The 14,980-nt window shown below is 41.4% G+C and overlaps 1 protein-coding gene across 1 annotated transcript in view; it reads right to left on the reverse strand.

Annotated features, from left to right (window-relative positions):
- Positions 1 to 14,980, reverse strand: part of ADGRB3 (adhesion G protein-coupled receptor B3) — an 822,367-nt gene that overhangs the window by 646,720 nt on the left and 160,667 nt on the right. The gene's annotated exons all lie outside the window — the stretch shown is intronic.

The raw sequence follows: 14,980 nt of genomic DNA on the forward strand, positions 1-14,980 counted from the left end.
TGTGCTTCTGCTGAAAATGGTATCCTGATGCCAATCTCCACCTTCTGAGACGCAAATGGAGAACAGCCCCAGAAAGCTTCCCCGTGCAGCCCTAGGAAGGAAGGAATGCTTCCATACGTGGTGGTCTGTTTTCCACAATGTGCCTATTTACACGTCTGTCTCCTCCTCCCCATAACCAGAAGCTTCTATCTCAGTGTTTGAAGATGCTAGACACCCAAGCCATGTGTTTGGGGTGAACAGAATCAGGAATGACAGATATAAGGGGCCATCATCACGGCTCATTCATTTCTGAGAATGTCTCACTTCAGCTGCCAGACAGGCCTTCAGGTGAGGACAGGTGGACATTCTTGGTAGAGAATATATCCCCTAAAAACCCTTGAAAATTAGGGAAACAAACACTCTTCATGTCTCTGAAAATATTTTTAAATAGCTCTTATCACCTGTAAGATTCCTCTTATTTTACAAAGGAGAATGTACAGCACAGACACAAGCATACATAAAATGAGTGTTTTGTTCTCCTATAATAATTTTCTCCACAGAGGCTACCTGTTTATAAGCACCTAAGAAACTGCACCCTATGGTCTGGCAAACTCATTCTACTTTATTTCCAAAAAGACTTATGCCTAAGTTGTTATAAATGAGCAAAGGTATTTCCTGGACTGACTGTATCAGAAGATATAGAAGCAAACATTTCATTTCACGGTTCCCTGAATCTGGGCCATAATAGTAGGACTGTCACCAAGACGGCAGAGACAGATGCAGTGACCCTCCAAGACGGGCCAAATATTCCCAGAAGATCCACATTCAGAAAGTGCTTAAGCTAGGCTTTTGGAGAAAACAGGACATTCCCAGAAATCACTTGGAAGGACTGATGGAAAAATGACTAAAGAGACTGGACAAATCTAGACACCTCGAAAGAAGAGCAAAGAAAACGGGAACACTTGTACCCCAGAATAGTAGGAAAAAGTGGAGGAGCTGTCAGGCAGAAGAGGGTTTAGACTTGCAATATAAGAACGCGGTGCTTCAACAACAACAACACTGGAGGCAAATGATACCTCCGCAGGTTCCAGTCAATAGAGTATAAAAGAAGAATATTCTGATAAATGGTAAAACACAGAATGGAATACGGAATATCCTAGACTGAAATGAAGTTCTGTCTGGATGCCAAATGGTACCATAAGTATATTGTATGTGTGTGCATGTATGTGTCTATATATATATATATATATATATATATATATATATTCCAATGCAATGGACATGAACTTGGGCAAACTCTGGGAGGTGGTGAGGGACAGGGAAGCCTGGCGTGCTGCAGTCCATTGGGTCACAATGAGTCAGACATGACTTGGTGACTGAACAAATGCATGTGTTTGTGTGTGTGTGTGCGCACGCTCAGCTGTTCAGTCATGTCTGACTTTTTGCAACCCCCTGGACTGAGCAACTGAACTGACTGATATAAAATCTATGTTACGTTTGTTATTGTTTAGTCACTCAGTTGTGTCCGACTCTTTGCAACCCCATGGACATATGCAGCACACCAAGCTCCTCGGTCCTCTGTTGTCTCCTGAAATTTGCTCAAACTCATGTCCATTGAGTCAGTGATGACATCCAACCATCTCATCCTCAGCTGCCCCCTTCTCCTCTTGTTTTCAATCTTTCCCACCATCAGGGTCTTTGCAGTGAGTCAGCTCTCCACATCAGGTGGCCAAAGTAGTGGAGCTTCAGTTTCAGCAACAATCCTTTCAGTGAATATTCAGGGTTGATTTCCCTTTAGGATTGACTGGTTTGATTTCCTTGCAGTCCAATCTCAAGAGTCTTCTCCAGCACCACAATTTGAAAGTATCAGTTCTTCGGTACTCAGCCTTATTTATGGTCCAACTCTTACATTCATACACGACTACTGGAAAAACCATAGCTTTGACTAGAAAGACCTTTACCAGTGAAGTGATGATCTCTGGTTTTTATTATGCTACATAATCATCATTATTACAAGTAAGGAATGATGAGAATCAAAAACTTATGAAATCTAACCAAGTAGCAGGGGGAAGCTCTGAACACAAATCTACCTGGCTCAAAAGCTTCTTTTTTCTCCTCTCACAAGCATGATTCTTAAGAATAGGCTTATTTTCACTTGGCAGCAAAAGCTGCCAAGAAGTAATTCATGAAAATGGAACCTGAAATTCTAGGAGCCCATGATTTTACAACTTTATACAAAATCATCAACACACATTGAGTATAAAGACCTCAAGCCAGTCTAGTTCACAGCCAGGTAAAAAGGAAAAAAAATACTGTTTTAAAGCAATAATTATTAAGAGTTTTTGGACTCTATTGGAAATCTAAAGAAAGAGACAGACTTTCTCTTCAGATGCTTCGCATTTTAATTCAAGGTGTTCTTGGACACCTTCAAGCTCACTCACAAACGTTTTCTGTTTACTTATTCCTTTGCTTAACCTTTTCCCAAGGACTTATGACAATTTCAGCTTTTAGATTCCCCATAAATATTCAACCTTTAAAAATTAAAATTGACTGAGGAAAAATTCTGATGTTTTGATTTGAAGAAAAACATTGATTTAACCTCTAGCTAGCTAAGAGCACCTTAAGATTTGCATTTCTATCACTGTATACTTGCATCTGATTAGTTTAAGAAATATATAACCGCTCCTGTTTCTCAGTGCATCCTCTAGGTTCTCGAACGTCCTATCGATCTATATTTTAAAAGAATCTATCTCATTTGTCTTAGCATTCTGTGTTCTTCTATACTACATATTTTGTTTTGTTTCAAGATATATATATGTGCTTTCCTTTAGGACTATTTCATTTGCCGTTAGTTTATAAAAGAAGACTTTAACTTCCTATTTTTATCTTTTTTTTTCAAAATGCCATGGACCAGTTGCAAGTCTTAAGATGTATGATTGTTGAAGTGATGAGTCCCCAGTGCATATGCACGAAAGCCCAGGTAACAGCGAACACCCCCGAGCTCACATAATGGTTTAGGCACTGAGGTTCTCAATGCTACACACATGTTCACTTTCATGTTCATGGAAACTTGACTGACAGGCCTAGCCACTTGGCTTCACCTGGATACTTTTGGCTTTACTCAATATTTTATATAATTACAAAGTTGGCAAAAATAATGATGGTCAAGAGTAATAAAGTTTATGACATTTTTAATAAACGTTATAAAAAGTTTATAACCTTCCCCAGGAAATCAATTGAGAACGTTCTTGTTGATATACGGAAATTGAAGGAAAATATATAATATTCTGCCATCTAAAGACTCCAACAGTGCCTGGTATTAAACATTTAAATTATCTGAGCAGAGTTAACACTCAAATACAGGACTCACTCAAGCTGGATTTAAGTGATGAGTCTCCAACACCCCTGCGACCCTTCCTGCACATAGACCTCTTGGGGAGGACCATCTATCGGACAAGGTTTCCAATCCCTGATTCAGGATCTTACTGAACCGTGTTCCTAATAGAAGTATACTTCATCACTATAACTCTCATTGCCTTCAAAACTACAAAGGAAATAAAGCCACTAAAATAGACATCCAGATGGTAGATGTGCTAACTGCCGTATCTTGGGTGAACTACTTAATTTCTTTAGGGCTCACCTCATATGTAAAGTGGGAATAACAATAGTACTTGCTTTATAGGGTTGTTGTGAATATTAAATAGATGAGCATACAAAGTGGTATGTGGTCTGAGCTCAATATGCTGGAGTCATTACCACAACATCAATTTCTTTCCCATGTAGCATCTCATTCTGCAGAAGAGTAAAACATAAATGCTTGCATTTCAAATGACTCTACAGCTTTCATAATTCTTATTTTTATTGATCTATGTTTATATGTTAGTATAAATATATATACAGTATCAAAACACGAGTTAATATCACACAGCTTCCCCTTAAAGGATTATATTTTGATTCACCTATTTGCTCTGGCTAGAGCTTTGAATCATTTCCAAATTTAAATGATATATAAAATCTGCTAATATACATAAGCAATTTTTACCATGGAGGACGTCCAATGTTGGTTTGGTTATATTGTATAAAGTAAAAAACAGGATATTTGAGTTGAAATACTGCTTCTTACATACAATTCCCATACTGCGCAGGTCCTAACACAGAGTCCCAATGACACAGCTTTACACGCATCTTGAGAAAGCAGCAGTGGAAAAATTCACTCTGTCCTGGATGCAAAGGTAGTAAATAACACACTAACTACAAACAGCTTCCAGAGTTAAAATATGAAAGATTGTTTTCAATGATGAGTGAGATTGTAACTAATACAAATTAGTTGGTAAAGGGTGATATTTGTATCCAATTAAATTTTAAAGGACAGAATATAACCTTGAAGAAAATTATGACTGTCCTAAGAATAAATTCATGCATAGAGCTAAGAAAGCAATTCACACTGGATTATGGAGATAAAGGAACAACCTATGGCTGTAAATGCAGTTGACCCTTGAACAACACCAGAGTTAGTGATGCTCATCTCTCATGCAGTCAAAAATCCGAGTATAAATATAGTCAGCCCTCCGTATACATGGTTCCTCCGTATCCACGGTTACAGATCCCAGCACCCAATCAACCCTGTATAGCACTGCCATCTTTGCTATTAAAAAAATCCACTTATAAGTGGACCCATGTAGTCCAAACTCATGTTGTTCAGGGGTCAATTGTAGTGTGTAAGAATAGACAACACACAGACACAGAGAATACGAAAGATACAGACTGATTTTACTTGGCAAAACACTGAATGCAGACAAGATGTGTGATCTGTGAGCTGGTAGAATTATAATAACAGGCAGCCCTAGCCTCCTATAGGGCCGGGGTGCCGGCAGGGGCATAAGAGCCTGGGAGACCCACTAGGCAGGCTCCTAGCCACCTCCCTCTGTTCTATCACAGCTGTGTGCCCGTGACATCTTCTTTTAGGTTTGTCAAGGATCCCAAGCCGAACTGAATCAAAAAGCCAATTTTTTTCCCATGGAAATATTTACCAGAAATAATTTCAAATGTTTGACCATGAAAAATGAGGCGGAAAAATAAACAAAAGGAAAGCAGTCACTATTTAAAATGACCAGGAATAAATACGTTCCCTGGAGGTAAACGACCACATTGGCTGAGGGTTTCTTTCCTGGGTCTCCTCGGCCTGTGGGTAGTGATCTTGTCAGGAAGCCGGGAGCCCAGGCATTTGCTCAGCTCTCTGAATGTGAGTGTTCCATCTGGGTGATAAGTACTCTTCTCAATAAGCAGGGAAAAGTGTACCAGGAACAGGACTGCAGCCATCAACCAGGGTAAGAGCCAATGGGGCCCCATAACGGATTACATGAAGGGATCTCCTCCTTCTGCTTCCCTCATCCCAGTCCTGCAGCTTCACGTGGCCCATTTAGCTCCTAAATAACAAGGAGGCATACAGCAGAACAGGGAGCAGAGTTGCTTCACCTGGGGATACATCTCACCTATTGCAAGGGGGAGGCGTGGCAGCACAGGGAAGAGCTGTTTATTGTTGATAGAATACGTGTCATCAGAACATAAGTGTGATTGTTTCTGCTCAATGTGAGACACGTTTACAGTAAACTGCTTCTGTTGAGGGGCTTTAACATGCCCGTGCCCTTGACAGTGAGAGGAAACAGTGATTGTGCAGAACAAACAAAGCCGCCAGGACATCATAGATACAGACGTGGGAGAATTCAGATCGGAGGGCAGAGGGCTTCAGAACTATGGACAGCGTCACTGTAGCTCACAGAGAAAGAAAACCAAGGCCTTACTCAGGTTTAAATACCACTTACTGTAACTTATCCATGAGGGCCCTGATGCAAGCCCGGGCAACCTAGCTCCCAGGACAGGGCCACACTGGCCACTGTAAGGACCAGGAGGGAAGCCAAAGTCCACTCCCTTCTCTCAGGAAGAGAGGAGGAGAAGGGGACAGACAGATTCACAGCCAATTAGCACATTTCTCCAAAGCAGACATACAGATGGCTAACAAACACATGAAAAGATGCTCAGCATCACTCATTGTCAGAGAAATGAAAATCAAAACCACAATGAGGTACCATTTCACGCTGGTCAGAATGGCTGCTGTCAAAAAGTCTACAAACAATAAATGCTGGAGAGGGTGTGGAGAAAAGGGAACCCGCTTACACTGTTGGTGGGAATGCAAACTAGTACAACCACTATGAATAGTGTGGAGATTCCTTAAAAAACTGGAAATAGAACTGCCATAAGACACAGCAATCCCACTGCTGGGCATACACACCGAGGAAACCAGAATTGAAAGAGACACGTATACCCCAATGTTCATCACATCATGTTTACAATAGCTAGGACATGGAAGTAACCTAGATGTCCATCGGCAGATGAATGGATAAGAAAGCTGTGGTACATATACACAATGGAATATTACTCAGCCATTAAAAAGAATGCATTTGAATCAGTTCTAATGAGGTGGATGAAACTGGAGCTTATTATACAGAGTGAAGTAAGTCAGAAAGAAAAACACCGATACAGTATATTAACACATATATATGGAATTTAGAAAGATGGTAACGATGACCCTCGGAGAAGGCAACGGCACCCCACTCCAGTACTCTTGCCTGAAAACTCCCATAGACGGAGGAGCCTGGTAGGCTTCAGTCCATGGGGTCGCACAGAGTCGGACATGACTGAAGCGACATAGCAGCAGCAGCAACAATGACCCTAAATGCAAGACAACAAAAGAGACACAGATGTCTAGAACAGACTTTTGGACTCTGTGGGAGAGGGCAAGGGTGGGATGATCTGAGAGAATAGCATTGAAACATGTATATTACCATATGTGAAACAGATCACCAGTCCAGGTTCGATGCATGAGACAGGGTGCTCAGGGCTGGTGCACTGGGATGACCCAGAGGGATGGGATGGGGAGGGAGGTGGGAGGGGGGTTCAGGATGGGGAACACCTGTACACCCGTGGCTGATTCATGTGAATGTATGGCAAAACCCACCACAATATGGTAAAGTAATTAGCTTTCAATTAAAATAAATTAATGAATTTAAAAAAATACACACCAATAGCCAAGGTGTTATTATACAGTGTGGAACAAAGTCACTGGTTCTCACAAATACGCTTACCTTAAAAAAATTTTTAGTAAAATAATGTTTACTCAAACTCCAGAACACTCCATATAGCACTTCTACTCAAGACTCTAGAGTCTAGAGATGGTGAAGTAGGAAAACAATGTTCATCTTTCCACCAAATTCTCTCTTTTTTTTTAATTGGAGTGTAGCTGCTTTACTGTCTGAGCCAAGGTCGTGTTAGTTTCCACTGTAAAGTGAATCAGCTATGCGTGTACATATATGCCTTCTTTTTTAGATTTCCTTCCCACCCAAGTCACCACAGAGCACTGAGCAGCGTCCGCCGAGCTCTACGGCAGGTCCTCCTGGTCCTTTTCTGTTTTATGCCGAATAGTGTATATGTGTCAGCCCCACTCTCCCAGCTTCCGCCACCCCCTTCCCTCCTCGGTGTCCGTCTGTATGCTCTCTATTTCTGCTTTGTAAATGGGATCACGTCTACCATTCCTCTAGATTTCATATATACGCATTAATTTACGACATCTGCGTTTCTCTCTCTGATTTACTTTGCTCTGTACAACAGTGTTTGCAGGGACCTGGGTGGATCTAGAGACCAAATTCTCTCTTAACACATCTTCTTTCTCCAGCCAAGCTATAGTTATGTGGGCCCTGCTCTAGTGGACCATTGTTCCCGCCCTTTTGCATTGACTTTTCAGACTTTGGACTTTGATTTCATTCCTAGAACTTGTCTTTCTGGCTTTCCAAACCATAATTTGGATTTGCTGACAAACATTATTATAATACCCTTGGCTTGTGTTGTCACATTTAAGTGACTTCTAATTGACATGGTTTAAACTATATAAAAAAAAAAATTCCAAAATGTAACTTGAGTATTTTGTTCATCAAAATCTCACATTTTTTAAATAAAGAAAATATATATATTTACCTTCAAAAAACCACTTTAGGTCATGTGATCACACTCTTGCTTATGTGGAAAGCGAGGCACAGTTTCCTCATTTAAAGTCAGCCAGCTCATCTTCTAACTCAGAGAATCTGTCTACACTATATAGCATTCAGTCTTTCCCAGTAGGAAATTAAATTCTCCTAAATAGTCAATTTCCATAGAAACAACAGCAAACAAAGGAATGAAAAAAGGAATAAAAAGCATCAACTAGCTTTCTTTATATTTTATATTGTACATATTCATCACACTCATATTGCATATATTTATAATTTGTACACAGAATTTTCACTCTTTTTAAATCAACACTTTCTAATTGTCACCTGCACAGTCATGGATCACTCTGTGAATATATATACATATGAATACAGTGTGGAAAAGACAGAAATGAAAGTTAATTTTAGAATCATGACACTGACAATTTTAACCTTTCCTTGCAGCAAAGCCTACTGAACGTTTGATGAAGCTATTACAAGGAAACTTAGTCAGTAGAGATATAAGTTGTCATTTTTTCCTTTTATCAGGCATGAGAAGTGAAAGTGAAAGACTTAGTTGATCAGACATGTCCCATTCTTTGCAACCCCATGGACTGTGGCTCCTCTGTCCATGGACTTCTCCAGGCAAGAATACTGGAAGGGGTAGCTATTCCTTTCTGTAGGATATCTTCCTGACCCAGGAATCGAACCCAGGTCCCTGACACTGCAGGCAGATTCTTTAATATCTGAGCCAAGTCAATTCCAATATAAGCTCATTAATACTGAATTATTTCGCTAAATAAATAGTGCTGATGAAAGTATAAGAGAATTGGAATGTCTTGCATTCCTTCCAACTGTGGTTATTGACCAAAATTAAATCCAGCCACTTCCGTTCTCTACTTATCCAAACAACTTTAATCACAATATGTGGCAGCTATTAATATCTAGAGAATGTTGACATTCAAATAAATAAAATGGACACTATTAAACTCTGTGAAGATAAAGAAAACAAGAAAAGGACATGCACTATTTCAATACTAAGAATTCTCTCTGCTTTGCTGATATGAAGCTGCCTACATTATAACACAGATGATGTATAACTGAAATGAGCGCCTACAAGGAAGTAAATCAAAGAAGGTAGGAAAACCATTTTTCTCATGTGGTAGTGAGCAGGCCAAAAATGCATTTCTACCTCTAAAGCACCTTGCAACATAATGGAAACCAGGTGAAGCTAAGTTTAAAGCTCATATAAAAGTATTCAATAGCTTTCTATTTTTGCTGAAGAAATTGATATCCTTGACAAGTGACATTTCTGAGATGTAGACGACTGCCAAAGGGAAAAAAATTAAATCTATCACAAAGTCCATTACTGAGAAGTAATAAATGTGTATGTGGATGTAAAAGGAAATCAATATCCAGAAAAAAAATGGAGGAATCATATGAAAATTTAATTTCTTTAAATAAATACATGGCATAATTATAACAGAATAATGAGAGATAATTTTGAACAAAGTTAATAAAAAGCCCAACCAAGCACTTAGCAGAAGCCTATTTAAATATCACCAACATCTTATCAAGAACATCTCTTTCCAATGATTGAGAGGAAAGAACGGTCAGTGGTCAGATGAAGCTGGTGGCATTTCCAATTGACTAGCGTAACACTTAGGCTCAAGTCTGTTTTTCCAGGATTTCTTCTGACATTCACCCAGTGCCAGAACAATGACTAAGTATTATATGGACATGTCATAACAGCCGCCCAACTGCAGGCAGGACAGATCTTCTAAAGCAAAGTGGCCCAGGGGCTGACATCCCTCCCCGCCTCTGACTGCCCCTGTCTTTTGGTTCCCCTGGAGAAACCCTCCAAGTTCAACTTGAGTGAACTGCCTCCTCTGAAGTCTACCCTGCCCCCTGGGACAAACTGGCCACTTATTGTTTGGCACCTACCCTATACCTTGAACAAAGACAAAATCCTAGAAATTGACTTTATCATACTGAGGGAGGCCATGTAGCATAGGCCAAGGAGCATGGATTTTAGATTCAGAAGGTCTGGGTCAGAATCTCAGCTATGCAGTGTTGTGACCCTCAGTGATGCCTCTGACCTCTGAAAGCCTCAGTCTCATCATCTGTAAAATGGGAGTAATGAGCACAACCCAAAGGGTTAAACAAGGAACTGCATTTCAATAGTTAATTATCGTTCCTGGCACATAAGTGGTGCTCAGTAGATTTAACTGGGTAGTAAACACAAGTGCAGCAGGAATAAGGATAGTGGGTGTTTATACGATGTCCCCCTCCCTTACAAAACGGAACCATTCCTTCCCTGCAGAGATGAAGTGCGCTTCACCGCTGACCTTCAAGCTGAGCAACATGCCAACACGTGGTGCTTCTGTTTACAAATCAGTACACCTGCCCGACACAATTTGGCCCATTTGCTCTGAGATCAGCTCCCCACACTTCCTTTCTTCTGCTTAGAACCCCTGTGGGTGTGAAACTCCACTTCCCTTCCTCACCAGCCTTCAGGCTTCGGCTAAGCTTGAGCTTCCCAGCTGGTGCAGTAGGAAAGAATCCGCCTGCCAATGGCAGGAGATTCAGGTTCAATCCCTGGGTCGGGAAGATCCCCTGGGGTAGGAAATGGCAACCGTCTCCAGTATTCTTTCCTGAAAAATTCCATGAACAGAGGAGCCTAGTGGGCTACAGTCCATAGGGTCCGCAAAGATTCAGACACAATGGAACCACTGAGCCCAGCAGCAATCTTGGCTGGTGGGAGGCACCGGTTTAACAAAGTACCGCTTCCTGGGACCAGTCACCCCATCTCAGCTTTTGGCCCCTGCAGCGAAGGCAGACAGGGTCTGGTGCTTGCCAACCTGTTTGCTTCCCTTTCCCCTCCTGTTCTTGCTGCTCTTCCACCTAATTTTAGCCATCCTATTTTAAATGCTCCATATTAAATTTCCTGTATTGATTTATCTGGCACAAATATGTCTTCCTGGCTGAATCCAGTTTTGTTTTCTTCCTGAATGGATCTGAGATTTAGTCTCAGGGGCCCACAAAGCTTAAGTGGAAATAATAAAACATTTACCCAGCCTATTTCACAAGGTCCTCGTGTGGGATCCAGGAAAATTCTGCCCATGAAAGTATTTTGAAACTATCAATTGTTGCACAAATGTAACATTTTGCTCTTAATATTTTCAGTTGCAAACAAAAAGCTTAGCTTCACTGATCTATAGCGGCAATGTTCCAAATGATACTGATGGCTTCCAATGACATCATGCTTGTAATTTGCACAGTTGAATAAGAGGGAGGACGAAGTCCAAGAGATAACTGTGTTTGGCATAGCAGAACTCCTATGAGCTCATAAGTCAGAAGACACTGATAGAAACAGTGAAAATCATGGTTTTGCGGAAGACAAGGAATTATTTGGAAGACAGCCACCTTAGAGATTTGCTCCAAGTCTTAATTTTGCAGATGAGCAATCTCATTAAACTCCACAAGAATTCAGGCAATGTCAGGTTACAGTATCTGCTTATTTGAGAACACCACAAAAACAAAGGCAAAACATAAATGCAGATAGGAAAGATTTGCTTAGGAAGTCCAATTTTCAAGCAAAGTTTTGAGTCTTAGTTTAAGCAGCTATCTGAAACACAATAAAATAATTTAAAAAAACAATCATTAAGACATGCTAAATAACGTTTTTTGAACTGCATACGTATGAAATTTAAATGAAATCTGTAGTTAATGGTAGTGTACCAATGTCACCGTCCTTGTTTTGGTAATACATTCTGATTATATAAGATGTCATCATTAAAGGAGCTTGGAACTCAGTACTATTTTTAAAGCTTCTTTTAAAACCAAAACTATTCAATTTAAAAAGTTTGTGTATGTGTTTTTTTTTTAAAGGTTCTTTGTATGCCAAGGGGAATGTATCACACAAGAAAAAATCCATTAAAATTTGAAGTGCAAAGTTTGCAGCCTTAAAAGGACTATCTGGATGAAATTAGAAATACAGTTCTTACTCTGCTACACAACCAAGTTACTTATGCGTTTTTTGAATCACTCCACAAACACATACCATCAAGTCATTAAGCATGGTACTTGGTCACATTTTCCTTCTTAGGTCTTTTATCATTCGGGAGACGTCCCACCTTCTTTAATGAACCATCCTTCAGTTGGCCATGGGGTTCAAGTAATTTAAACTCCTGTGTTTGAAGTTTACTCACTTCCCCCAGGAACAACCAAGGACAACTAGTCACCAAATACTCTAACACACTTCTCAAAATGTCAAACAGGCCACAAACCTATCAGTCAAACGTGAGGCTCTGACCATTTCCCACTGATATTTACCTCTTGGTTCGTCCGGAAGGTTTGTTTGAGGACTAGGAAAAGAAAACATCTGGACAAATAGCACTGTTTCATTCTTAACTGTGAGGATGTTTGGGGATAGGCTCTTCGGGATGGGTCCACCCTGGGTGGAGATGCCTGCAGTCACTTGGAAGGATGCCTGGGGTTGGGCTCTGATGGGGAACATGGTTATGTGATTTCTCACAACCATCCTGACTTTCCTCCAGATGAAAAACCTACAGCATCCTTTTGTTTGTACAATGAAACCCTTCAACCTCAAAGACATTACTTTCAAAGAAACAAACATACTCTTCGGGGGGGGAAAACTGCTCTACAGGATATGAAAGTGTCTGTCCTGGGGCTTTATCTCCTTCCAAAATGTTACTTTCCCACACAGCACAGCTTGGGCAAGAAGCAGGGTGAGTGAGAAGCCAGCAGTTTCCTTCTCATCCCCTTCCTTAGATACAAAGTTGCAGAGGGTTCACCACATCCAGCATCATTGCTGCCATCTGGCTGGGAATGTTCTTACCTCAAGTACTCCATGTTTAATATCTGTGATTAGCTCAGATGTATTTGGTACAGTGCTTGGCACGCAAGATGCCTTTTGCTTCCTGAAAACTAGGCAGTCAGAGGCAGACCTATTATTCAGAAATACCTGGGCCCTGACTCTGCTTTCTCCCCAGAGGAGCAATCCGGATGTTAGTGTAAGCTCAGGTGTGCCACGCGCTGTCGAGGATTCCCTCCGCTGGCCCTCACCATCAGTCAGTACAATTCTTGAGCAATGTCCACATTATCCCCGAGAGTCAGTGGGATGCACATCAAGAAGGGAACCCTCCAGGGCTTCAGAGACCCCCTATTGCTCAGGCAGCATCTCGTGGCCAACGTGGTGGTCCCAGGGAGTGGGCCTTGGGGGGGGGGCTGCATGTCTGTGGGAGCTAACTTGGCTCTATCTGGCTTTAAGCACACTTTGTTTCCACTGGGATTGCCTTTGCCTTGTCTAACACACAAACACATATATAATGTGTATACACAAGCACTGTGTGTGGGTCAACACAGAAAAATTTAAACAAATCTTGACAGTAAAATGGAGCACGTGATCTCTTCTCAACTGTCCCCACCCCTCCCCCCACAACCACTGAAGCTCTCAGAGAGTTTCAGCCGCTCTCATCTGTACCACTGTCTCCTTCCTTCACTGCAGGCTCATCCACACTGGAAGGCTCCCATTTTTTATTCCAGTCCTTAGGACTTCCCTGGTGGTTCAGATGGTAAAGTGTCTGCCTACAATGAGGGAGACCAGGGTTCGATCCCTGGGTCGGGAAGATGCCCTGGAGGACGAAATGGCAACCCACTCCAGTACTCTTGCCTGGAAAATCCCATGAATGGAGGAGCCTGGTGGGCTACAGACCATGGTGTCACAAAGAGTTGGGCACAACTAAGACTTCACTTTCTTTCTTTCTTTCTTTGGAAACCTGAGCAATCATGATCACAGTTTTGACAAAGTCCAAACCAGAAGTACTTCTATGTTCCACCAGATGGCAGTCCCGCATCAGGGAAAAGGGGGGGTGGTGGAGGTTGTATTTTGGATACAGAAGTATGTGATTTTGGTATTTTCTGTGATGGGAAATACCAACAAGTATACAGGTTGGTTCAGTACAAAATGAAGTGTAGGTGTTTTGTACAAACTCATCACAAGTGTCCTGTAAAAATACAACAGCAAACCATGTGAATTGCCCAAATTAAAAATATTTTGATGACTAACCTACACTTCTGGTACATGACACAGGGTTGAAAATAAAACCCACAAAACATAGACTATTTCAAGTATGCGGTTATAGTCACTATCTGGATCTGGTTAGTATCCTAAATATACCTCTGCTTCATACTAAAAACTGCTTCAACTTTTTCATTTGGGAAGTGTTATGACGACATATTGCAAAGCGCTAAGTTAGAACGCCGGCACACGTATGAGCAAGCAGCAAGGAATTGTGTCTCTGTGGTGATAAAGGGATTTTTAAAAAATCTAGTTTTCCCAGCCACATGGGCGTATGAAACCTTTCCATCTGTCTCTCACAGTGACCTTTACCAAGGCCCAGACAAGACAGTTATCCATTCCTGGGAAATCCAGTCCAGAATCTAACACATCTCTCGTGCCAGTAGCCTGGCTCTGTTCCAAGACCGTGTCACTCTCTGGCAGTAAGTGATGCTAATGAAATAGCATCTACTTCACAATGCCTGATGTGATGTCCACGACGGGCTAAAGGGCCAGCTCCACAGATAAGCATGGACAGGCTCACGCGCGCAGCCTTCTACCTCCAGAAATGGAACATGGCGCTGCCCCTACGGGCTCTCCGGCTGCGGTGCTTTCACCATGTGCTAAGCTGACTGGATCCAGGTGCTCCTGCATTACCCTGTTTATCAAGATGACATTTTTCAGGATGCTGTGGACATCAGCGAAATCAATGTTTAGCCTCAGCTTCCAATTGGGTATTTTTGAAGCAAACTATTACCCATTTCTGTGGGTGAGTCTTCTGGATCTTCATCTACTCTCAGCGTGAAGGCAGCTGTAAACCCCTTTGACAGACGGTTCAAAATCTTTTCTGTGGATCGCTGTAGCATATCATGCTTATCGTTAGTCATTTTCTTACTTCCCG

This window comes from Giraffa tippelskirchi, chromosome 9 (genome assembly GCF_054371585.1).
Source record: "Giraffa tippelskirchi isolate mGirTip1 chromosome 9, T2T-mGirTip1v1.2.pri, whole genome shotgun sequence".
Lineage (NCBI taxonomy): Eukaryota > Metazoa > Chordata > Mammalia > Artiodactyla > Giraffidae > Giraffa > Giraffa tippelskirchi.